The sequence below is a fragment of the Delphinapterus leucas genome, unplaced genomic scaffold (assembly GCF_059928025.1).
Source record: "Delphinapterus leucas isolate spDelLeu-1000000601 "Yukka" unplaced genomic scaffold, BTC_Dleu_Yukka2 spDelLeu_asBTCV2_sq61, whole genome shotgun sequence".
NCBI lineage: Eukaryota > Metazoa > Chordata > Mammalia > Artiodactyla > Monodontidae > Delphinapterus > Delphinapterus leucas.
In genome coordinates, this window is record NW_028322270.1 from 1,619,529 (window position 1) to 1,645,315 (window position 25,787).

General features: G+C 38.4%; 1 protein-coding gene across 1 annotated transcript in view; it reads right to left on the reverse strand.

Moving 5' to 3' along the window:
* LOC149743886 (uncharacterized) overlaps window positions 1-25,787 on the reverse strand; it is a 151,347-nt gene that overhangs the window by 76,712 nt on the left and 48,848 nt on the right. The window lies entirely within an intron of this gene.

Sequence of the window (25,787 nt, forward strand, 5' to 3'; positions counted from 1 at the left end):
GGGGCACGAATCCGCGTCCCCTGCATCGGCAGGCAGACTCTCAACCGCTGCGCCACCAGGGAAGCCCTAAAAAGGAGTTTTTATCACATAATCAGTGAAATGCAAATTCAAGCAATAAGATGCCATTTTTGACTAAAAAACAAACTGACACAAAGAGTATATAATATTAAAACGTTAACAATGGCTCTCTTTGGGTGGGAAATTACCAGTGAATTTCTCATTTTTCTTGGAGCACTGCCATATTCCTACAATATAAATGTACATAGATTTCCAATGCACAAAAATAAAATACAATTATCAACTCAGCTACCCAAAAAACTTAATATTCACTCAATAACTTTTACTCTGTATTTAATTACAGCATAAAATGTAAGAACAAATGCAATATGGATGCTGCATATTAAAGGGACTCGATCAGTCTTACTCATTTTGTGGAATCAAGGAAAGGGCCATTCAAGCGTTTCCATGAGTTTCTCTTCCATTCTACCTAAAACTCCCTCTTGCTGGAGGAATTCTGTCCATCAAATTCTAGTTATCCAAATCAACACATTTAATATATCTTACAGGGGTATCAGTGCTTTGTGTGTGTGTATGGGGAGGGGTGGTGGGTACAGGTGAAATAAGTTTAGGAAATGATCAATGTACCAAAGGTGAACAGGTTTACATATTATTGTTTCTATCTGTACATACCACACAGGTTTGTACAGAACTGCAATAGTGTTTGGATCTAGCTAGAGCCTGGATATGATTCTGCTTTACCAACCCAACAAGGAACTTCTTCTATGCACATGACTGAATCAAGGTGAATGAACATGTTTGGGGGAAGTTTTAAAGGCCTACACAAAGCACTACAGCTCTGTCAAGTGATGTAATATAAAAGTTCTTTAAAAAAAATTTACTGTTGCCTTTCAGTCTACCTTCCTGTATTTTACTACACTCTACCTTATTTTAAATGTGATTTAAGGAAATGTTTTGCTCCATACTTTCTTAGTCTATCCCTCCCTTTCTTCCTCTCTGCCTTATAAAAGAATATATAATCGAGCCAAAAAAAACCCCCTCCAGCTTATTTGTAAAAAAAAAAAAGCTTCAACTAGCAACCTAAATGTCCAGCGACGGATGAACGGATAAAGATGTGGCACATATATGCAATGGAATATTACTCAGCCATAAAAAGAAATGAAATTGCGTTATTTGTAGTGAGGTGGATGGACCTAGAGTCTGTCATACAGAGTGAAGTAAGTCAGAAAGAGAAAAACAAATACTGTATGCTAACACATATATATGGAATCTAAAAAAGAAAAAAAAAGGCTCTGAAGAACCTAGGGGCAGGACAGGAATAAAGACGCAGATGTAGAGAATGGACTTGAGGACACGGGGAGGGGGAAGGGTAAGCTGGGACGTAGTGAGAGAGTGGCATGGACATATATACACTACCAAATGTAAAACAGATAGCTAGTGGGAAGCAGCTGCATAGCACAGGGAGATCAGCTCGGTGCTTTGTGACCACTTAGAGGGGTGGGATAGGGAGGGTGGGAGGGAGGAAGACGCAAGAGGGAGGAGATATGGGGATATATGTATGTGTATAGCTGATTCACTTTGTTATAAAGCAGAAACTAACACACCATTGTAAAGCAATTATACTCCAATAAAGATGTTAAAAAAAAATAAAAATAAGCTTTAAAAAAAGCTTCAACTACAAAGGGACATGTTACCGCCTGCTACCATCAATATAATACCTAACAATTTATCATTGACGCTGTAAGAAAGTTAGTGGTGTACCTAAAACCATCTTTTATTTTAAATATCCCTTGTTGTGCTAGTAATGATTTTCCTTTATTATCCCCAAGTCATATATTTAAACCTAAAGAGACAAACCCAATTTCACTTCTCTAAATTAATCTACTGTAACCACATGTACCCTAGCTGTAGGAGATGCTTGAGCCATTTTCTACTTAAAATTCTGAAAGACTCGTGCTCACATAATCCCCACTGACACTTTTGCAAATGACCAAAAATTTCATCAAGGCCACTGGATCAGAACAATTGGTGGGTACATCAAGTAAAAAGCAATATAAAGGGTTAACACTAAGAATACCTTGAGGGAAAAGCCTAATTGTGTGCCTCTGTAGGTAAGACATCCATATTTCTTTTAAAATGCTTTTAGGGCAATACTACAGATGCATGTTAATATACCCTGCTTGATTTAAAAAAAAAAATTTAATGGTGGAACATATCAAATTCAAATCGCACAAGTTGCAGCGCTTGATTTTTCTTAAAAGGTCCATTTTTACTCCTTACTCTTCAATCTTGACATCACTTTCAGAATGCGTCCCCAACACCTGCCCCCTGATCCAGGCAGGCAGTGATATTTCCTTACGTCTATGTTTCTTTTATCACATTGCATCATAATCATTTACTTAATCAACTTTCTGCTTCACTACAATATGAGTTCTGGGAAGCCAGGATCCATGTTTTATTAAGTTTGAATCTCCAAAGTTTAGTGGATTTGCTGTTTCAACAAATATTTATTAAATGTCTACTCTTTCCCAGATGTGTGTGCTGGGTATAAATAAGGTGGCTTGTCAAAAAGAGAGATGCGGTTCTTGGGCTCATGGAATTTAGAGTTCAGTGAGGGAAACAGTAAATTAACAAGAAAACATTCTAACAAATAATTACAAATTCATATAAGTTCTATAGTATAAAAGAGAAAGACGTTGCGACACATGTTAACCTGGGGGAATTTCTCGGGATAAACAGGACAAGGCCACCCTTGGAGGCCACTTGGAAGCCACTTGGAAACCACTTGGAAGTATGTGAGGCTCAACATAAGGGAATAGAGTGTGTGAAGTTTCTGAGTCCAGGAGAACTCAGCAGGAATAAATGGAGGGGTGAAGAAATAAATGATTTGGAAATGAACACTGTGGCAACATGATGGAAAGTTGAAACATTACCTGTGTCTCTAAGAAGCTTATAAACAGCAAGGAAATTGAGCCCGAGAATCCCCATCCTTTCCGTCCTGCAAGTCACTCAACCTATTTCTATTCTTTTTTCTTTTAACCAAGGCAGACATTGCTAATCAATCACGGCATTCTTCCCCCCTAAGGCTGGACAGAGCTTAAATTTTTTTCTTAATTCAGTGCTTCTGCCAACCATTACCACTCATTCAAAATGGGCACTCAAGATGATACCCTTTTGCCCTTCCTGATGTAAGCGGTTAATACCATTTTTACCTAATTAATAAACATTTGATATTGGCTTGAGGGGGACAAGAGGTAGCAAACTGAGCTAATATATATAAAGCAGTGAAGGTTGTAAATGGATAAGCAGCCTGGCTCATTACAGGTGCTGAATTGATAGGAGTGATTATAATGATGCTGGGAAAATATGGGGCATCCAGTAATTGATGGGAGCTAGCATTTGAGGCTACTCCTGAGGGTGAGAGAAATTACCAAGTGGGAAGCACTGAGTCACTGAAGTCACTCTTTCATAACGTCATCGTTTTTAGCTAACATAACGTCATATGTTAGCTTGGGACAGCCAAGCTAATATTTTCTCAAAAATACAGAGAAAAGAATATCTTTACACTCAAGCAAAAAAAAAAAAAAAAGATCATCATCAGAAAGGATATATGCAGTTGGAAACTAGCATCTTGACCTAGTCCTAGTACATTTAGAAATGAAACCTCATCAGCTTTACTGACTTCACCACAAGTAGTCCGTGTACCAGAACTTCAGCAAGCCAGAGTTAGCCAGTCTAAAACATTCAGTTTTCCCCCATCTGCACTGAGTGAACCATGCATCTTAGGTATAAAATGATAGCATTTATAATTTAGTAAGAGCTAAACCCAGAAGTACTCTAACATATTATTGAGGTTGAAAATTTCTTAGAAACCAAAGAAATACAGAGGTTTAGTTCTTATGATGATATTAATTGGAAATACGTTGCATCTACTACATGTTGAGAATCTCCTTGGATATGAATTGATGCACTGAGACCTAGCCATAAGATATAGCTACCCAATCCACTGCCTACTTATAAGTTCTTCTGAATAAGATTTTATTATATACTGTTTCACTTTAGAACTGCCTATGTTGGGCAGAGTAGTTTTCCTGAGTTATAGTAATAGTTACCACTTTGAGTGTCTGTTTTATGTCAGTGCCCCGCTAGGCCTTTTATATATATTATTTATAATGCATATAATAACCCAGTAAAGACTGACCTGATTTCTACCTCACAGACAAGGCAACTGCAGTTCAGAGAATTTAAGGAACTTGTTCAACTTACGTAGATAGGGATGGGACTTGCAGTTCTGTCTCACTCCAGAGCTCATGTCATTTTCACTACCCTTTCTTTGCACGTTAGCTCTGTCTCATTCCACAGCCACACACAGATTAGGGAAAATTAGAGGACCACCCCAGACACCACACTTGTAAGGGCCTGCCTTTAGGAAGGGGGAAAGCGGGCTAGCTTGTGGGGGAGAGAGTTGTTCCCATCTGATGCTAGGGCTTGTATAGCCTCCATCAGCCCCGGAATCTCTCTGACAGCACCTGAGCAACGTATGTGATCAGCACTTTCCACCTTCCTTATGGTTACATATGCTGATTAATTTTTCCTGGTATAGATGCTCATTTTAACAAGTCACTCGTTGTAAACAGGGCCAGGTGTAGGGCCCATTTCCTGCTCCACCCACTTTATTGAAGCCAAATACTCCATCTATATCCTTCCCGAGTTGTATCTCACAGTTATAGACAATAGGTACTGTGAGTCTTAGGCGTGAATAGATTGACATAAAAGCATTCTCTCTTCACTAAAAGGAAAAAAAAAAAGTACACTTTTTTACTGGGTGATAATATGGCAGGAAGTCTGCTATATATCTTTATAAACAGGGTACCGAGGTATAATTATTCCACTTTAGCTCACAGATGCTTTCACTCGTTTCCTGATTTTCGTTTTGTTTTGTGCGGCTCACGACAGACCAATCCATTTTTGCAGAGATCAGGCCCTGCAGCTCAGGGCCGACTCTCATAGATACTCTGAATCAAGTACAGAGATGAGCAGCTGGGAAGATGGGGGAGGCGGTCAGGGAGGCAGGGAGACCTGAACAGATGAGTAACGGGGACCAGGAAGGAGGACAGAGGCTCCATACATGATTAAACATGAATATGGGTCCTCTTGCCAACCAGATGCATCATCTTTATGCAACTGGAATGACCCCTTTTCCCACACCTCCCTACGCTACACAGAATGCTTTGGCTGATTTTTATTGACAGCTCAGCATGTGCTATAACAGCGGTAGCACACCGAGTAGAACAGGTTGACAGTGTGGCAGATACCGCCATCCCTTTCCAATGTTTGTAGGCTTTCTGAGCAGGCCGTGGGCGTCCTGTGCACCTCACTCCTCTTCTAGCAGAGGCCAAGCGATGCAGACATTAACTATGCACCTAAATGAGACTCCTAATGAGACAGAGCAGGACCCTATGATCCTTTCCCCTAACCATGTCCTCTGCCTGCTTTTTGTCTGTGGAAAAACTTTAGCCCAAAATTAAGTTTAATCAGAGAAGTGAGAAAATGCAGAAGCAAAAAATAAAAGCAGTCAAACAGGACAAAACAATAATAATTTATCAGTAAGCAAAGTTAAGGACCTTTAGTTCCTCCTCAATGGCTATAGATAATATTCTGAGCCATATCCTGTGAGCTGTGTGAAACCCCACTAGGTGAAGAAGTTAAGTACATGATGACCAGACTGTAGGCATGACATAAGCTGCCACAATTCACAATTCTGAGAACTGGCCTCAAAGAAATGAGAACGAACCGACCCTGGGACTGAAGACTAACTGTACTTAAAACAATCAAGATGACACTGGTCAGGCCACCGATGACCAATTTCAAGATGACGGTCAGAGCTGACTGTGCTGTTTCTGCGTGTAGCCCCCCTCCCTCCGTCTATAAAAGCTCTTGCCCCCTCATTGGGTGGGTGCGGGGAGTTGGCCTTCGGACAGGCGTCCTCCCTCCCACACCCCCTGGTCGCCGGCACCCAAAACAAAGTAAACTTTCCTTTCCACCAACCTTGCCTCTTTACTTGCTTTTGAGCGGCGAGCAGCTAGACCCCACCTCCGGTTACACTAACAGGAAAGGCAGAGAGAAAAAATCATTTAAAAACGTGACGTAGAGAACACAGATGTAGAGAACAAATGTATGGACACCAAGGGGGGAAAGTGGCGAGGGGAGGGTGGTGGTGGGATGAATTGGGAGATTCGGATTGACGTATATACACTAATATGTATAAAATGGATAACTAATGAGAACCTGCTGTATAAAATAATAAAATAAAATTAAAAAATAAAAAAAACCCGTAAGTGGCATTTTATGCACCAGTTCAAATAAGGGGGAACCTAATCATTGTGAATGATAAACAAGTTTGTGAAAAACCCACTGCTTATTAGAACAGCACGCTCCACGTAAAAAGAAATTTTCTAATGGTAAATATAGCAGAAGGCTACAATTACCTTTCAATGATTGCAGTCCACAGAAAAGCCATTTAGTGATAAATTGCAGAGCAAGAGGAGATTATCACCTGTTTAAGCTTCCACTGATTCTATCAAGTTGTTTGCCTGGCAGTATCTAGGCTATGATGGAAAAGCTGAGAAAAACTCATTTTCCCCCTATCTAAATATTATTAATTGCAAGCATTCATTTTGAAAGATTTGTGGCTCTTTGGGAGAAAAGGATCTGCTTGACAACTACTAATTATACTTAATAATAAATAATACTTATCATTTACATAATTATTTTCATATTTAAATCCTTTCACAGATTTTGTTTCCTCATATGGAATATCAGTGCAACTTGACTGCATATAATGTTATGAAATTTCTGTGAAACCAGCCCCAAGTAGTAAGCTTTCGTAAGAAAATTGGGGCCTTAATCTTATCTATATTAACAAGTGTTAACAAATCATTAGAATTTCCTTTTTCAGCACCTGAAGAGGCGGGCAGTATTGAACAACTATCTGAGGAACACTGAACTGACTTTTTGGCAAAACACCCAGTTAACGCCAAAACTGTGCAAAAATATTTAGAAGAGGCAGACACATGAGGCAACAAGATCAATGAGAGATGTATTAAATTAAAAGAAATGCCTCCCTCTCTCTATCTGTCTATCTATCAACAGGGTGAAAACAAAAGAGCAAAACAAATGAAATCAATATACTTAATATAGTTGTGAATGTAAAGGTCTGAATATAGATTTTTTAAAAATTGTCTGCACGAGTTGGATATTTGACCTAGTGAGTACACGTGTAGAAATTTATTCTAAGGATTTCACAGAAATCTAGGTACCACGGCATTAATTGGAATACTATTTGTAAAAAAGAAAAACTTGGAAATAATTTGTTTCCAACAATAGGGCATTGTTTAAATAAGTGATATCATATGTTGAAATATTAAATAATTTTTAAATTTTCTAAATGAGGAATATTAGATCATGTGGGAAATTGTCATGATAACATCAGGTGAAAAGGTACTAGAAATAAAAATTATATAAACAGTATATCTTATCCTTATTAAATAATGTATGTATAAAATACATGTAAATATATTTTTATATAAATATATATGCATATATAAGTGGGAAAATGCAAAAATGGAAAAGATAATATTTATATCAGAGTTCTGCAAGTGTATTTATATTTTTCCTTTACATTTTCCTGTATTTTATAATTTTTCTACCATAAAATATTAATTTAATTACTATGTATTTTTGAACAACTCTATTTTTTAAAATTGTTTTTACATATAGAGTGGTCACGTGTTTGCTTAACAGAGTGCAAGTGAAAATTAAAGGCTGTTTTTGTGGTTCTCATGATGTTTAAAAGACTAAAACAAGTTCTGAGACCTCGAAGTCTACTTTGGCCACACAATTCCACATCTAGTCTGGGAGCTCATCATAAGACTATCAAGCAACTGGGTGAAAAAGATATTTGCTGCAACACTATTTATAATAGGAGAAACAAGGAACCAACATTAAGGTCTACCGAAAGGGGATTTATGAAATGAATGGTGGTACAACCACTGCCTAGAGCTACAGCTATTAAAACGATCGTGTTCCGGCAACACAAATTCACCCAGGAGGGGCTGTTCTTGCAGGCTGTTTGCATCAAATAGGAAACGCTGACGATGAAGCTCTCGTTGGAGAACACCTCCCAGGGCATCAGATGTACCTGCGCTTCAACTTCCCCCACATCCAGGTAAGGCTGCACACCAAGTATCACCAGACTGTCCACTTTTCAGGAGAAGCTGCAACACGCCTAGGCTTTTCAGATGTTGTGCAGGCCCGGGGGTGGGACTGGGGGGTGGGAAATAAAATGTCTACGGGCTGAATTTAACTAGTCAGCCAAGAGTTTGCAAACTTTGATGCAGAATTAAATTTATAACTATGTAATAATGTCCAATGCTTACATTAAATTTTAAAACGGGTTTAAAACATTATGTTTTTATTTAGGTTAAACTATGTGTATATATTAGTATGTTTGTGTGATGTTCACACAAATGAACATACACACAATATAGGGAGATAAAAAGCAGAGATGAATGGATCTGAAAGTACTTTTCTTTGCGTAATGGGTTATTTTGAATGACTTCAGGGGTTTTTTTCCATACTACTCTATATCTATATTCTATTATATAAAATATTGTATATTTATACTATTCTGTATTTTTATTTTTGAAACAAACACATGCAGATTTTATAAGAATTAGATAATTATACTTAATAGAAATATAGATTTCCTTTTTTGCATATGTTGTCTCATTCTGTCTCAAAAGGACCATGTCAGAAGCACTAGATCCAGTTCTGAGCATTGCCTTTTTGGGAGTATTTTAGAAAACAAAAGCAAGTACAAACATCAATAAACAAGATGGGGAAGGGCCTAGACATACTTTCACAGGATTTTTAGGAAAAAACATTAGATGTTTTCCTGAAGAAAAGTAGACTTCAGTTGTGTGATAATGGACTACAAAGATGTGAAGTGCAAACATGGGTATTTGAAACTCAAATATTTTTCTCTGTAGTTCCATCAGGTCAAGCTAAGACCAATGGGTGACATGCTTCAGGAAGGCAACTATAAGGAAGTACTTTGTAGAAATTATAGCTGTTCGTATGCTGGATGACTTAACTCACCAAGTAGAGCATTCAAGATACGAGGAGTGCTCAAACAGAGGCCAGATTACCAGTACTTTTATAGCATGAATTCTTACATTGGATGAGGTGATAAAACAGATGACGTCAGCTTCTAAAATCGAGGTATTTCCCTTTGAGTCCTAACACTATGATAATATAATCTCAGTTATGGTATAAAGCAGGTAACTGATTTGAGAAGGGTACTGAGTTTGAGGACATATTGACTGATTCATTCCACAAATACTTTACTAAGGGACTATGCTAAGGGCCTGGGATCCCATGAAACAAAATGCCAGCAGAAGTGAATCTCTTTAATGAAGCAAAGTATGTGGAAGACAAATCATTAAATGCTTACTTACAGTAAAGCATGCAATGTATCCTGAAATAGGATATATAAATGACTATATGTCCAGGGCTTGCCCCAAGAGCAAGTCTTCTCTAAATGGATTCTTTTCTTTTCTCTTTCTTTACCTTGTCTTCCCCACTTATACCTCTACTCTCTGCTTCAGTGAAAGATATTTCTCCTTTCCACTTCTAGCTGAAAAAAAAACAAGTCTCAGGTGTCAATTTACTATGTAACTGTGGGTCCCTCTCTGTATTACAAAACAAGACTCAGGGGACAGTGAGTCCTGATATCATGACCTCCAAAAGGGTCACAAGGGATCTCTGAACATTTCAATCGTTTTAGAGTCTTTTCTACATCTTTTCCAATGATTCAGGTATGGAGGTTTCTGTATCTTGGGCCTAGAATTCCTTCTACTGAGTGGCGAGTCGATGTGGTTTTACTGCTTATATCCTATAAGTTCTTTTAATTAGTGTCTTACAGCCTCCCAAAGTGTTTATATATATATGACTGGCCACCATTTAAAATGAAAAAAATAATTTACATTGCTACTTATCCTCATTGAGTTGCCCATTTAAGAAGCAGAACTGCACCGTCAGGGCATCCACTTTTGTAATACCTTAGCCATAGTATTTTAACATATATAGTAGTTCTCAATATTTACAGTGTATTGGAAGCACCACATTAGTCAGGGTACTCCAGAGAAACAGAACCAATAGGAGATATATAATAAATATAACGTAATATATGTAATTGCTTTAACATATGTAATTGATATTAAACATATTAAATATATTGTATATTAAATATAAGCTGGAAACTAGGAAATCCAGGGGTGTAGTTTTCAGAACTGACGTAAGCCACAGTCAGAGGGCAGGGGATCAGATCAAACACTCAGGCAGAGAGAGCAAATTCTCCTTTCCTCTGACTTTTTATTCTTTTGGGGCCCTCAAGAGATTGGATGAGGTCCACCTACACTGGAGAGGGAAATCTGCTTTACTCCATCTACCAATTCAAATGCTAATCTCATCTGGGAACACCCTCACAGACCCACCCAGAAATAATGTTTAGCAAAATATCTGTGTATCTCAGGATATAGTTGAGAGTTGATACTTAAAATTAACCATTACATTCTGCAAACCTTAAAATATACCAATGCCTCAGTCCAACCCCCAGAAATTCATATTTAATTGGTATAAATTACAGGCTGGGCTTTAAGATTATCAAAAGCTCCCCAGGAGATTTCAATGAATCACCAAAAGTTAAGAACCATTAACATCATAGAACATTTCTTTCTTGATGAGAAATCAAGATGCTTCTCACTTTTAGCGTTGATGCCCTGGGAGAGATATTTATCTACCTCTGTAAGGTGCCTTCAGAGTATCCCACTGTACCCCATGTAGTCAGGATTTTCAAACAGGCCACTGCAAACATGTGCCTCCAAGTCTGGTCAAAGTCAATCCAAATTTTTTTCCCCAATATGGTAGGAGATGGGTAGAATTTCTTTTATGATCACCACGTTGTATGGTAGGCATAATTATTCCCATGTAGAGGGTGAACTGAGATTCAGAGAAAAATAGGGGTGCATATTGCCACAAAGCTAGCAAATGTAAAAAATTAGGAAAAGGTCAAGTTTTCTGATCCGAGTTAAATAAGTAGTAGGTATCATTATTTTATTTATTCCACAGATACTACTGTCAGGGGTGAGTAGAAAAAAAGCAAATGAATAAAAATGTAGTCAGCCTATGAACGGGAAGATTAGCTAGCATCCTTCACACAAAAGACCTGATATGTATTCGGCCACTAGAGAGGTTTAGTCAGCTGTATTTACAGTCCCATAAATGGAAAGAAGAATCATGACAAAAGGAAATTCTATGAATCCAGGAAAAAACACATCAAATTAAATAAATAATTCACGGGCAGAGCAAAGATTACAGAGTTGGCTCTGATAACAAAGTATCTAAAATAAGTGGTGATGTGTTTCTCCAACCACACAGGCTGCCAGTCCAGGTGCAAAGGAAAATAAATAAAACTATTATAGATCTAGTAAGAGTTAAACAGACAATAAAAACCAACAATGGAGATGAATTTTAAGTTGGTGATTCTTTGAACAATCTTCAAAAGATTTCATTTGCTCTGTTAACGCAATGTCAAGTCCATTTTAGAAATAAAAGAACATTTTTCTGCTTGCTAGAGTTTAGACATAAATCCTCAAACTGTATTAAATCAAGATGCTTCTAGAATCATAGCGCTAAAGACCATCAAGGATTATTAAAGAACTATAGTCACTCCCTCATTTTACAGGGGAGAAAACCAAGGTGGTACATGACTGTGTGATGGGCTTAAAGTCCACATGATTCCCATCAGTGGCCAAAACAAGATTAGAATGCAGGTGCTCCCATTTCCTCTTCACTTAATTATTCATCATTCTTTAGGCATTTTGAGCACAACTAGTGCACTGCTGTTTGAAACCTGACCTTTCCAGTGGCAGTCAAAATGCCATACTTTAATAGTGCTTCCATTGTCTTTGACCAGAATATTAAATAACTGGCAATCATGTTCTGAGCTTCTTTCCAGATGAATTATGTGTTAAGCTCTATTTCAATATTGATTTGTAATATACTTTAAAGCATGCTGATCTTCCTCTGGTCTCTTCTTACAGTTCTGAGCTACATGAATGCTAGAGTTCCTAAAATTTGTGATTTTCTGAATGGCCATCTCTACTATGTCCATCAACCCAACAATAGTCACTGCTTGTTGCTAGACAGAAAAAAAAAACTTAATACATTTACAAGTGAAATCCTGTGTTCGTTGTTTTAAATGAAAAACAGAAACCTATTTGATTTAGAATCTAAACCCTAGAAGCATACACAGGGCTTAAAGAAATGTATGATTCTTCTATGGAATATTGGAGAATTCTTGTTTAATCAATGGAAGCACATCGTTAGTTTACTCAGGTCCCTAAAAAGGTGGAGGACCTCACTTAAAAGAAACAAGTGACTATCTTAGTTAATGTAAATAGAAATGCATTTCCAGCTTATTTATGGTTGTTCATTTCTATACCATACAGTGGTCTGTTTCTCAGGACATCAGTATAAAAGGCAAATTGATAGGTGAGAAGGATAAGTGGTATAATAAAAAAGTTAAAAGCATGGGCTACATGACATGGACAAGTTACTCAGCCTTTCTAATCTTCCATATGCACATCTATAAAACAGGGAATAAAACATATTACAAAGAGATACGCTTCTCCTCCCACCATGCTTTGGCCTTCACATGTTTGGGAGGCATAGGAGATCCAGTGCCTTTCCCCTCCATCCTATTCTTGGAAGAGGAACTGTTAATGTTATTGGTCAGTAACCAGAACATCTATGGAGCAATGGGTAGAATTATTACATTTGAAAGTGACAAACGTGTCACATGGTTCTGTCCCAGTAGCTCAGCTTATGATTCACAGAATAAGGCATGTTAGCTTAAGCTTGTCCCATGACCTAGTCATCTGTGATTTGGGGGCAAGAGAAAGAGAGAAGGAAAGCCTCAATTAGAATTCCAAAATGAAGTAACAGCGGCTAGCTCACTAGTAATAAATAATACTTTGGTCTTTTCTGATTATCGTTTCTTGTGTATGGATCCCTTGGCAGGAAACTTAACCACCCACTTCAGAGGTCTGTTATGAAGTCCGATATGGTATAAAAAGTGCACAGTGCAGTGCCTCACATGCGATAAGCTGTCAAAGAATATTATCTAGATGACCTTGGATTTGCACTTAAATGTTTGTTATTAAGTCAGTTTGCATGGGACTAGTATCCAGAGCCTCAGGATAAAGTAGATTCATGTGAGTTAATAAATGAAAAGCTCTCTGAAATTCTAGATGGCAGGTCATGCTAACTCAGGTAAGTGGAAGCTGGTGGCTGGGCGTTCCCTCAGGACACGTGTTTTGACGGAATGAGGACTCAGGGTGTAGAAACCAGCTTGGCAGTGGATGGTAAACCATTGCCCAGCACATGCTGCCTCCTGCTAAGCAGAAGGCTCTCATGCAAATTGCTTTCTGAATCATTCATTAGCTGTCGGCAACCCTCATCTCTCCTCCTGCAGCTGTTCTTTCTGATTTTGCCTGCAAACTTTTCATACCGGGCAGGCTCCCAAGCCAAACAAGTTGCCCCTCTGCAGGCTTTGTTCCTGGGGGCGAGAAGTGAACCTCACAGATAAGTCAAAGTAAGGATGCACCATGGACTAATACACACTGAAGGAACAGACTCCTGTAAGCTAAGGTGATGAATGCCTTTGAAAGTAATTTTCATGCGGCTTCCTATGAGAACGTCAGCCAGGCTCCAGAAGTTATATGCTGCAATTTAAAAATTATCTGCCTCTGTAGACTTCTAAAGCTTCTATCAGCTAAGAAGTATCTTTTTTAAAAAAGAAAATATTTCTATACAATTTTAAAGACTACTTTCCATTTATTACAAAATATTGGCTATATTCCCCCTGTTGTATAATACATCCTGGAGCCTACTTTACACCAAATAGTTTGTACTTCCCACTTCCCAATTCCAACTCTTAAATTGCCTTTCCCCCCTCCCCCACTGGCAATTACTAGTTTGTTCTCTATATCTGTGAGTCTGCTTCTTTTGTTATATTCACAAGTTTGTTTTATTTCTTAGATTCCACATATAAGCGATATCATACAGTATTTGTCTTTCTCTGTCTGACTTGTTTCTCTTAGAATAATGCCCTCCAAGTCCATCCATGTTGCTGCAAATGGCAAAATTAATTTCATTCTTTTTTATGGCTGAGTAGTATTTATATATATATGTATGCAAATATATAAGTTTTAATTATATATATATTATATATATATATAATATATATATAATATGTATATAAAAAATCTTCTTTATCCATTGATCTGTTGATGGACACTCAGGTTGTTTCCACGTCTTGGCAATCGTAAATAACGCCTCTATGATGCTGCGAACATTGGGGTGCATGTATCTTTTTGAATTATAGTTTTGTCTGGATATATGCCCAGGAGTGGGATTGCTGGATCATATGGGAATTCTATTTTTAGCTTTTGAGGGACCTCCGTACTGTTTTCCACAGTGGCTGTACCAATTTATTACATTCCCACCAGAGGAATGTGTGGGAAATCTCTGTACCTTGTGCTCAATTTTACTGTGAACCTAAAACTTAATTAATTAATTCCCAGCAGCATTAGCAAATAAGACCATGCATTTTTTTAAAATCTTTTCTTAAGGCATAGTAAATATTTGCTGAATAAAATGAGAAACTCTATCTCGATTGGGTGGATTAAATCAGCAGAAACTAAGCTTCACCTGTGATTTTAGCAGCTGAACTGGTTGAGAAATTCAAAGCAGAACAGGCACAAGTCCTCTCTGAACAAGGTAAGGTACAAGAAAAGGAAGGATGGATGTTGTAGGCAAATCATAACACTCTATCATGGCTAAATATAATATCAGGAATTAAATAACTTGAAATCATATAAAAATTTCCTTTACTCGTATGCCCCCTCCCACATAAAGTGGAAGGTGAGCACAAATGTAAATCAAGCAGGCAGAGGCTCCCACTATCTTATATATGAAATCAAAATTCTAAAGTGTTTTCTTCAGAATCCCTTTTGCCTGGGTGCAGAAGATCAGTGCACCCAAAGGTAAAATGAAAAATAGTAAAAGAAAGTTTTTCTACATTTTTGAATTTAAAATCTGAAATACATTTCTTTAATACTCTTCTTATTTATACCCATGTACCTTAAAAACCAAAATTAAAATTAAATTGTATTAGAGCAGAGGAGCAAAAATTTCCAGCCAATCCAAAGGTTAAGTGGTGCCTGATACACTGTTTGAATAAAGTTACGAATCCATATCCAGGCTCAGCTAGAAAATTAAAGCGTGCTGTGATCACTTGGTACGAAGAGGGGTCATGGCAATTGATTTTATTTATACACACTTTCATACATAATAATTTATCAAATTTGTCCTATGCCACTTTCCATGCTTTTTTAATCCTCATTTAATCTCTACCAAATGAATACTGTGAAACATGTTTAATCATTATTCCCATTTCCAAGATGTGGAAACTGAGGCAGGAAGTATGGTACATCAAAATTCAGAAATTTTGTCACTCCAAATATCTCCAGGTCTAGCTCTTTAACCTGTATAATAGTCTTTTTCTCTTTTCCTTGCCGTGTGAACCTTTCATCTTCTCCCACTGTCAAATTCAAGTGTTAACTCTAACCTCTCTTGACCTCCGCTATCCACTGGAGGATGCCTTCTGGCTTCCTAGAAAAGCTTCACCATTCTTAGCAGAGTACTTGAGATCTAGCAGGTGCTTTGTTAAGTGAATGAGTTAATAAACATATAAGAGAGCATTCAAATTGCCATTTAAGGGATGGAGAAACAGGCTCTGAAAGATTAAGTAACTTCCTTCATGTTAGGGGTCAAGCTGGAATTCAGATTCTGAAGCCCAAGTGATCATCCTCAGAATAATCTAAGTTATCTTCATTGGGATAGAATATGCTCAGTCTATATCCCTCACTAGACTCTAAGGAACAAGAAGGCAGTACTAGGTACCTAATGCACTTCATTTTGGGTAGATTTTTCATTTATGCAAAAATACGTGTGTAAAGATAGACTAAAGCCTTAAGCTTTCCCTGCTGGATTCCCTGCTCAACTGTGCGTACTCCTGTGATGAAAACTCGCCTAACGCACTGAATGACCTTGACCAAGCAGCTTTCCTTTACAGCCTCCATTTTCTTTTCTGTAAAATACTGTTGACACGACATGTTCCACCTGCCTCATAGAAATGCGTTTATAAAGCACTTTGGAAAGCATGAAGCTTTCTTTCTTTCTTTTTTTTTTCCGGTACTTGGGCCTCTCACTGTTGTGGCCTCTCCTGTTGCGGAGCACAGGCTCCGGATGCGCAGGCTCAGCAGCCATGGCTCACGGGCCCAGCCGCTCCACGGCATGTGGGATCTTCCCGGACCGGGGCACGACCCTGTGTCCCCTGCATCGGCAGGCGGACTCTCAACCACTGCACCACCAGGGAAGCCCAAGCGTGAAGCTTTCTTCAAAAGCAAGCAAGTATTTTAAATGTCATTATTATAGGACTCCTTAAAAGGAGCCTTTTTATGGTGGAAAGAAACCTTAGCTTATCAATTGTGCAACTCAACCACAGAAAATTTAAGGCAGAACATGCATGACACAATAATAATTCCAAATAAATCCTTCTAATAGTTAAGTAAAGAGAAGTCAAAATTCTTCTCTGGACTACTTTGATTTCATACAAAGGGCATCCCTTTAGAAGTTATGGAAGTTCAGATACAGAACCTCAAACTCTAGATTGCAATGCGACATTTGTTTCTGAACTTCTGCTGCCAGTCTTGCTAACAGTTCACTTGCAATGTAATATATTAATGCATTTCATTTCTAGGCAAGAACATTATTTACTCACAGGAGAAATACTTTCCTGAGGAAAGGCTGTCTTTGGAAACCTTCAAGGACATTTGAGAAATGCTTCAGCCCAAGCCACAAAATTATGAGCATGCTTTTGTGCCTCTCTGTTCCCAGGGCACCATTTTTAAAAATCTTTCATTTAAGTTTATTGCAAGCATCCATCTTCCCTTTCCAGAAAAAATAGCAATTAACACTTCATTGATTTCCAGTTTTCCTAGGTGTCATTTCATAATGCCTATATTGTAAGCAGTTCACATCATCATTTTCATCGCTTTCAACATTTTCCATGTTGTCTCCCTACCTGAATTGTGACATTTTGTATGGGAAGTTTTATTTATCACTTGCATCTTACTTTGAATAAATCTGAAATCAACATTCAGTATTATTTAATTATTTTTATTTTCTTCAGTACGTTTCTAACTTAGCAAACTATGGGTAAAAATGCCATGTAACAACAATATGTAATATTTACATAGAGCCCATGTAGTGAACATAGTCCTAAACTCTTACCAAATCCTCACCAGACCCTATAAAGTAGGTACTATTAACCTTGCCATTTGATAGATGAGAAAACTGATGCATAAACTGGTTAAGTAACCTGTCTGAGGTCAGATAGCTAGTGATTACTTTCCCCATCACCACCACTGTTTTGTTAATGCGTCCTTCCCATCTCAGTTCAAATGGCACTGACACAAAAAAGCCTTTCTTTGACCTCCTGAAAATACTGGGTCTCGTTGCTTTTACAGCATCATATGTTTATTATTCACTTCACACATTTGTGTGATTATCTAATTATATCTGAACGTATTTTTCCTAAGGGTAACTCTAGTCCAGCTGTGCTTTCCAAATTATGAAATCCGGGACTACGTGGGCTATGTCTGTTTTGCTTATTACTGTAGTTTCAGTATTTGGTGCATGGTAAGTATTCAGGAAATGTGCTGGATGGATGAATACAGGACTTTGTAAGAACAAATAAATAAATGACTGGATCAATAAATTTGGTCGATCATAACATAAACAACAGTGCCACGTTAAAATTTTTCTCTGGGTCTATACACAAACTCTTCTCAGACAGGGTTCCTGTTTGCTGTCTACACCACCAGTTGGAAGAGAAAAAAGCCAATTAAGGTCTGACTGTCATTATGTGTACAGGCTGAAGCTGATGCATTAGGTTGAGAGACAGGGTGATTTAGGAATAATTTTACTTCTGGCTGAACTATATATAGAACCAAGTCTTACGTAATAAAAAATAAATCTACTTTTAATATGTTTGTGTGAAGAATGAAATAGGAGCATCAAGCCCATTAATTGTGATATTTAATTATATCGTCCCATTTCCACATTCATTTCCATGAATTTGGATGCCTTTAGGTCAAGCTAACCCAAGCATTTACACCACCATGGTAAGTAGTGAAATATCAATGGATACACAGAAAGAAAATTCCCAAATTTAGCAGAGAACACATTAGCATGAACTTGTAAATTTAACATTCAAGTTCATTGGCGTGCAGAGAACCAAGTGACTTTTGTTAAAGTAGGAAACTTTATGACTATGTGAGGAGATGAACATCGAGAAAGTGCTCCCTATTTTAAAACCAGGACATTAGAAATATTTTAATGAATTTATTTTTTGCATATCTGCCATCTAGGTGACAGTAAAACTCAATATTTATACATCAGATTTTTAAAACATTGTGCATATATACTGTATACTGCTACAGAATATAAGTTGCCCCAAAATCTCCAAGATACAATATGGGATCAAACAAACAAACAGAATGACAAGAAAAACCAACTGTAATATTTTGACACCTCTTAATTATTAAATCATTATGTTTAGAGAAATAGAAGTTTAAAAATTGTGCTCTGAAGAGTATTTAAAATATGAATGAACCTTCAAGATGGCAGAGGAGTAAGGCGTGGAGATCACCTTCCTCTCCACAAATACATCAGAAATACATCTACATGTGGAACAACTACAGAACACCTACTGAACACTGGCAGAAGACCTCAGACTTCCCAAAAGGCAAGAAACTCCTCACATACTTGGGTAGGGCAAAAGAAAAAAGAAAAAACAGAGACAAAAGAATAGGGATGGGACCTGCACCTTTGGGAGGGAGCTGTGAAGGAGGAAAAGTTTCCACACACTATGAAGCCCCTTCACTGGTAGAGACGGGGAGCAGTGGGTGGGGGGAAGCTTTGGAGACACGGAGGAGAGCACAACAACAGGGGTGCGAAAGGCAAAGCGGAGAGCATCCCGCACGGATCGGTGCTGACCAGCACTCACCAGCCTCAGAGGCTTCTCTGCTCACCTGCCAGGGCAGGTGGGGGCTGGGAGCTGAGGCTCGGGCTTCAGAGGTGAGATCCCAGGTAGAGGACTGGGGTTGGCTGCGTGAACACAGCCTGAAGGGGGCTAGTGTGCCACAGCTAGCTGGGAGGGAGTCCAGGAAAATGTCTGGATCTGCCTAAGAGGCAAGACACCACTGTTTCGGGGTGCACAAGGAGAGGGGATTAATAAAGCACTGGCGAAACGAGCTCCAGAGATGGGCGCGAGCCGTGGCTATCAGCGCGGACCCCAGAAACAGGCATAAGATGCTAAGGCTGCTGTGCAGCCACCAAGAATCCTGTGTGAAAGCACAAGCCACTGTCCACACTTCCCCTCCCGGGAGCTTTTGCAGCCCGCCATTGCCAGGGTCCCGAATTCCAGGGACAACTTCCGCGGGAGAACGCACGGTGCGCCTCAGGCTGGTGCAACATCACGCTGGCCTCTGCTGCGGCAGGCTCGCCCCGCACTCCATACCCCACCCTCCCCCCGGCCTGAGTGAGCCAGAGCCCCCGAAGCAGCTGCTCCTTTAACCCTGTACTGTCTGGGTGAAGAAAAGACGCCCTCAGGTGACCTACACACAGAGGCGGGGCCAAATCCAAAGCTGAGCCCCAGGAGCTGTGCGAACAAAGAAGAAAAAGGAAAATCTATCCCATCAGTGGAATACCTGAATAGACAATGAATCATCCCAAAATTGAGGCGGTGGATTTTCTGTGATTTTGTCTGTATAGCTTTGCTTATACCATTTGTCCTATGGTTCTGTCTGTACGTCTTTTGTTTTCTTTGCTTTTTAGTATAGTTTATAGGGCTTGTTATCGTTGGTGGATTTCTTTTTTGGTTTGGTTGCTCTCTTCTTTCTTTCTTTCTTTTTTTAAATTACTTTTTAATTTTTTTTATTTTAATAACTTTATTTTATTTATTTTTTACTTTCTTTCTTTCTTTTTTCTCCCTTTTGTTCTGAGCTGTGTGGCTGACAGGGTCTTGGTGCTCTGAAGGGTGTCAGGCCTGTGCCTCTGAGGCAGGAATGCCAAGTTCAGGGACATTGGTCCACGAGAGACCCCCCCCCCGGCACCACGTGATATCAAAAGGCGAAAGCTCTCCCAGAGATCTCCATCTAAACGCTAACACCCAGCTCCACTCAACGACCAGCAAGCTACAGTGCTGGAAACCCTATGCCAAACAACTAGCAAGAGAGGAACATAACTCCACCCATTAGCACACAGGCTGCCTAAAATCATAATAAGGTCACAGACACCCCAAAACACACCACAGGATGTGGTCCTGCCCACCTGAAAGACAAGATGCAGCCTCATCCACCAGAACACAGGCACCACTCCCATCCACCAGGAAGCCTACACAACCCACTGAACCTCCCTTAGCCATTGGGGGCAGACACCAAAAACAGCAGGAACTACAAACCTGCAGCCTGCAAAAAGGAGACCCCAAACACAGTAAGTTAAGCAAAATGAGAATACAGAGAAATACACAGCAGATGAAGGAACAAGGAAAAAACCCATCAGACCAAACAAATGAGGAGGAAACAGGCAGTCCACCTGAAAAAGAACTCAGAGTAATCATAGTAAACATGAGCCAAAAGCTAGGAAATAGAATGGAGAAAATACAATAAACGTTTAACAAGGACCTAGAAGAACCAAGGAGCAAACAAACAATGAGGAAGAACACAATAAATGAAATTAAAAATTCTCTGTAAGGAATCAATAGCAGAATAACTGAGGCAGAAGAACAGAAAAGTGACCTGGAAGATAAAATAGTAGAAATAACCACTACAGAGCAGAATAAAGAAAAAAGAATGAAAAGAATTGAGGACAGTCTCAGAGACCTCTGGGACAACATTAAACACACCAACATTCGAATTATAGGGGTCACAGAAGAAGAAGAGAAAAAGAAAGGGACTGAGAAAATATTTGAGGAGAATACAGTTGGAAACTTCCCTTATATGGGAAAGGAAATAGGCAATCAAGTCCAGGAAGCGCAGACAGTGCCATACAGGAAATATCCAAGGAGAAACATGCCAAGACACATATTAATCAAACTATCAAAAATTAAATACAAAGAAAAAATATTAAAAGCAGCAAGGGAAAGCAACAAATAACATACAAGGGAATCCCCATAAGGTTAACAACTGACCTTTCAGCAGAAACTCTGCAAGCCAGAAGGGAGTGGCAAGACATATTCAAAGTGACGAAAGGGAAAAACCTACAACCAAGATAATTCTACCCAGCAAGGATCTCATTCAGATTTCACGGAGAAATTAAAACCTTTACAGACAAGCCAAGGCTAAGAGAATTCAGCACCACAAAACCAGCTTTACTACAAATGCTAAAGGAAATTCTCTAGATAGGAAACACAAGAGAAGGAAAAAACCTCCAATAACAAACCCAAAAGAATTAAGAAAATGGGAATAGGAACATACATATCAATAACTACCTTAATGTAAATGAATTAAATGCTCCAACCAAAGGACATAGACTGGCTGAATGGACACAAAAACAAGACCCCTATATATACTGTCTACAAAGGAACCACTTCAGACACATACTAGGGACACATACGGACTGAAAGTGAGGGGATGGAAAAAGATATTCCATGCAAATGGATATCAAAAGAAAGCTGGAATAGCAATTCTCATATCAGACAAAATAGACTTTAAAATAAAGACTATTACAAGAGACAAAGAAGGACACTACATAATGATCAAGGGATCGATCCAAGAGGAAGATATAACAATTGTAAATATTTACGCACCTAAAATAGGAGCACCTCAATACATAAGGCAAATGCTAACAGCCATAGAAGGGGAAATCAACAGTAACACAATCATAGGAGGGGACTTTAACACCCCACTTTCACCAAAGGACAGATCATCCAAAATGAAAATAAATAAGGAAACACAAGCTTTAAACGACACATTAAACAAGATGGACTTAATTGATATTTACAGAACATTCCATCCATAAAGAACAGAATACACTTTCTTCTCAAGTGCTCATGGAACATTCTCCAGGATAGATCATATATTGACTTGTCACAAGTCAAGCCCTGGTAAATGTAAGAAAATTAAAATCGTATCAAGTACCTATTCTGACCATAATGCTACAAGACTAGATATCAATTACAGGAAAAAAACTGTACAAAATACAAAAACATGGAGGCTAAACAATATGTTACTAAATTACCAAGAGATCACTGAAGAAATCAAAAAATACCTAGAAACGAATGACAATGAAAACACGATGACACAAAACCTACGGGATGCTGCAAAAGCAGTTGTAAGAGGGCAGTTTATAGCAATACAAGCCTACCTCAAGGAAGAAACAACTCAAATAAACAATCTAACCTTACACTTAAAGCAAATAGGGAAAGAAGAACAAAAAAAAACCCCAAAGTTAGCAGAAGGAAAGAAATCATAAAAATCATATCAGAAACAAATGAAAAACAAATGAAGGAAATGAGAGCAAAAATCAATAAAACTAAAAGCTGGTTCTTTGAGAAGATAAACAAAATAGATAAACCATTAGCCAGACTCATTAAGGAAAAAAGGAAGAAGACTCAAATCAATAGAATTAGAAATGAAAAAGGAGAAGTAACAACAGACACTGCAGAAATACAATGGATCATGAGAGATCACTACAAGCAACTCTATGCCAATAAAATGGACAACCTGGAAGAAACACACAAATTCTTAGAAATGCACAACCTTCTGAGACTGAACCAGGAAGAAATAGAAAATATAAAGACACCAATCAGAAGCACTGAAATAGAGACTGTGATTAAAAATCTTCCAACAAACAAAAGCCCAGGACCAGATGGTTTCACAGGCGAGTTCTAGCAAACATTTAGAGAAGAGCTAACACCTACCCTTCTCAAACTCTTCCAAAATGTAGCAGAGGGAGAAACATTCCCAAACTCATTCTACGAGGCCACCATCACCCTGATACCAAAACCAGACAAAGATGTCACAAAGAAAGAAAACTACAGACCAATATCACTGATGAACATAGATGCAAAAATCCTCAACAAAATACTAGCAAACAGAATCCAACAGCACGTTAAAAGGATCCTACACCATGATCAAGTGGGGTTTATCCCAGGAGTGAAAGCATTCTTCAATATATGCAAATCAATCAATGTGATAAACCATATTAACAAACAGAAGGAGAAAAACCATATGATCATCTCAATAGATGCAGGAAAAGCTTTCCACAAAATTCAACACCCATTTACGATAAAAACCCTCCAGAAAGTAGGCATAGAGGGAACTTGCCTCAACATAATAAAGGCCATATATGACAAACCCACAGCCAACACCGTTTTCAATGGTGAAAAACTGAAACCATTTCCTCTAAGATGAGGAACAAGACAAGGTTGTTCACTCTCACCACTATTATTCAACGTAGTTTTGGAAGTTCTAGCCACAGAAATCAGAGAAGAAAAAGAAATAAAAGGAATCCGAATTGGAAAAGAAGAAGTAAAGCTGTCACTGTTTGCAGATGACATGACACTATACATAGAGAATGCTAAAGATGCTACCAGAACACTAACTAGAGCTAATAAATGAATTTGGTTATATAGCAGGATACAAAATAAATGAACAGAAATCTCTTGCATTCCTATACACTAATAATGAAAAATCTGAAACACAAATTAAGGAAACACTCCCATTTACCACTGCAACAAAAAGAATAAAATACCTAGGAATAAACCTACCTAAGGAGACAAAAGACCTTTATGCAGAAAACGGTAAGACACTGAGGAAAGAAATTAAACATGATACAAACAGACGGAGAGATATACCATGTTCTTGGATTGGAAGAATCAACATTGTGAAAATGACAATACTACCCACAGCAATCTACAGATTCAATGAAATACCTATCCAACTACCAACGGCATTTTTCACAGAATTAGAACAAAAAATTTCACAAATTGTATGGAAACACAAAAGACCCTGAATACCAAAAGCAATCTTGAGAAAGAAAAACAGAGCTAGAGGAATTACGCTCCCAGGCCTCAGACTATATTACAAAGGTACAGTAACCAAGACAGTATGGTACTGGCACAAAGACAGAAATATACATCAATGGAACAGGATAGAAAGCCCAGAGAGAAACCCACGCACATATGGTCACCTTATTTTTCATAAAGGAGGCAAGAATATACAATGGAGAAAAGACAGCCTCTTCAATAATGGTGCTGGGAAAACTGGACAGCTACATTTAAAAGAACGAAATTAGAACACTCCCTAACACCATACACAAAAATAAACTCAAAATGGATTAAAGACCTAAATGTAAGACCAGACGCTATAAAACTCTTAGAGGAAAACATAGGCAGAATACTCTATGACATAAATCACAGCAAGATCCTTTTTGACCCACCTCCTAGAGAAATGGAAATAAAAACAAAAATAAACAAATGGGACCTAATGAAACTTAAAAGCTTTTGCACAGCAAAGGAAACCATAAACAAGATGAAAAGACAATCCTGAGAATGGGAGAAAATATTTGCAAATGAAGAAACTGACAAAGGATTAATCTCAAAATATACAAGCAGCTCATGCAGCTCAACATCAAAAAAACAAACAAGCCAATCCCAAAATGGACAGAAGCCCTAAACAGACATTTCTCCAAAGAAAATATACAGATTGACAACAAACCCATGAAAGGATGTTCAACATCACTAATCATTAGAGAAATGCAAATCAAAAGTGCAATGAGGTATCACCTCACACAGGTCAGAATGGCCATCATCAAAAAAATCTACAAACAATAAATGCTGGAGAGGGTGTGGAGAAAAGGGAACACTCTTGTACTGTTGGTGGGAATGTAAATTGATACAGTCACTATGGAGAACCGTATGTCGGGTCCTTAAAAAACTAAAAATAGAACTACCATACGACCCAGCAATCCCACTGCTGGGCATATACCCTGAGAAAATCATCATTCAAAGAGAGACATGTACCAGAATGTTCTTTGAAGCTCTATTTACAATAGCCAGGACATGGAAGCATCCTAAGTGTCCAGCAACAGATGAATGGATAATGAAGATGTGGCACATATATACAATGGAATATTACTCAGCTGTAAAGAGAAATGAAATTGAGTTATTCATAGTGAGGTGGACTGACCTAGAGTCTGTCATACAAAGTGAAGTAAGTCAGAAAGAGAAAAACAAATACTGTATGCTAACACATATATATGGAATCTAAAAAAAAAAAGAAAGAAAGAAAGAAAAAATGGTTCTGAAGAACCTAGGGGCAGGACAGGAATAAAGACGCAGACATAGAGAATGGACTTGAGGACATAGGAAGGGGGAAGGGTAAGCTGGGACAAAGAGAGAGTGGCATGGACATATATACACTACCAAATGTAAAATAGACAGCTAGTGGGAAGTAGCCACATAGCACAGGGAGATCAGCTCAGTGCTTTGTGACCACCTAGAGGGGTGGGATAGG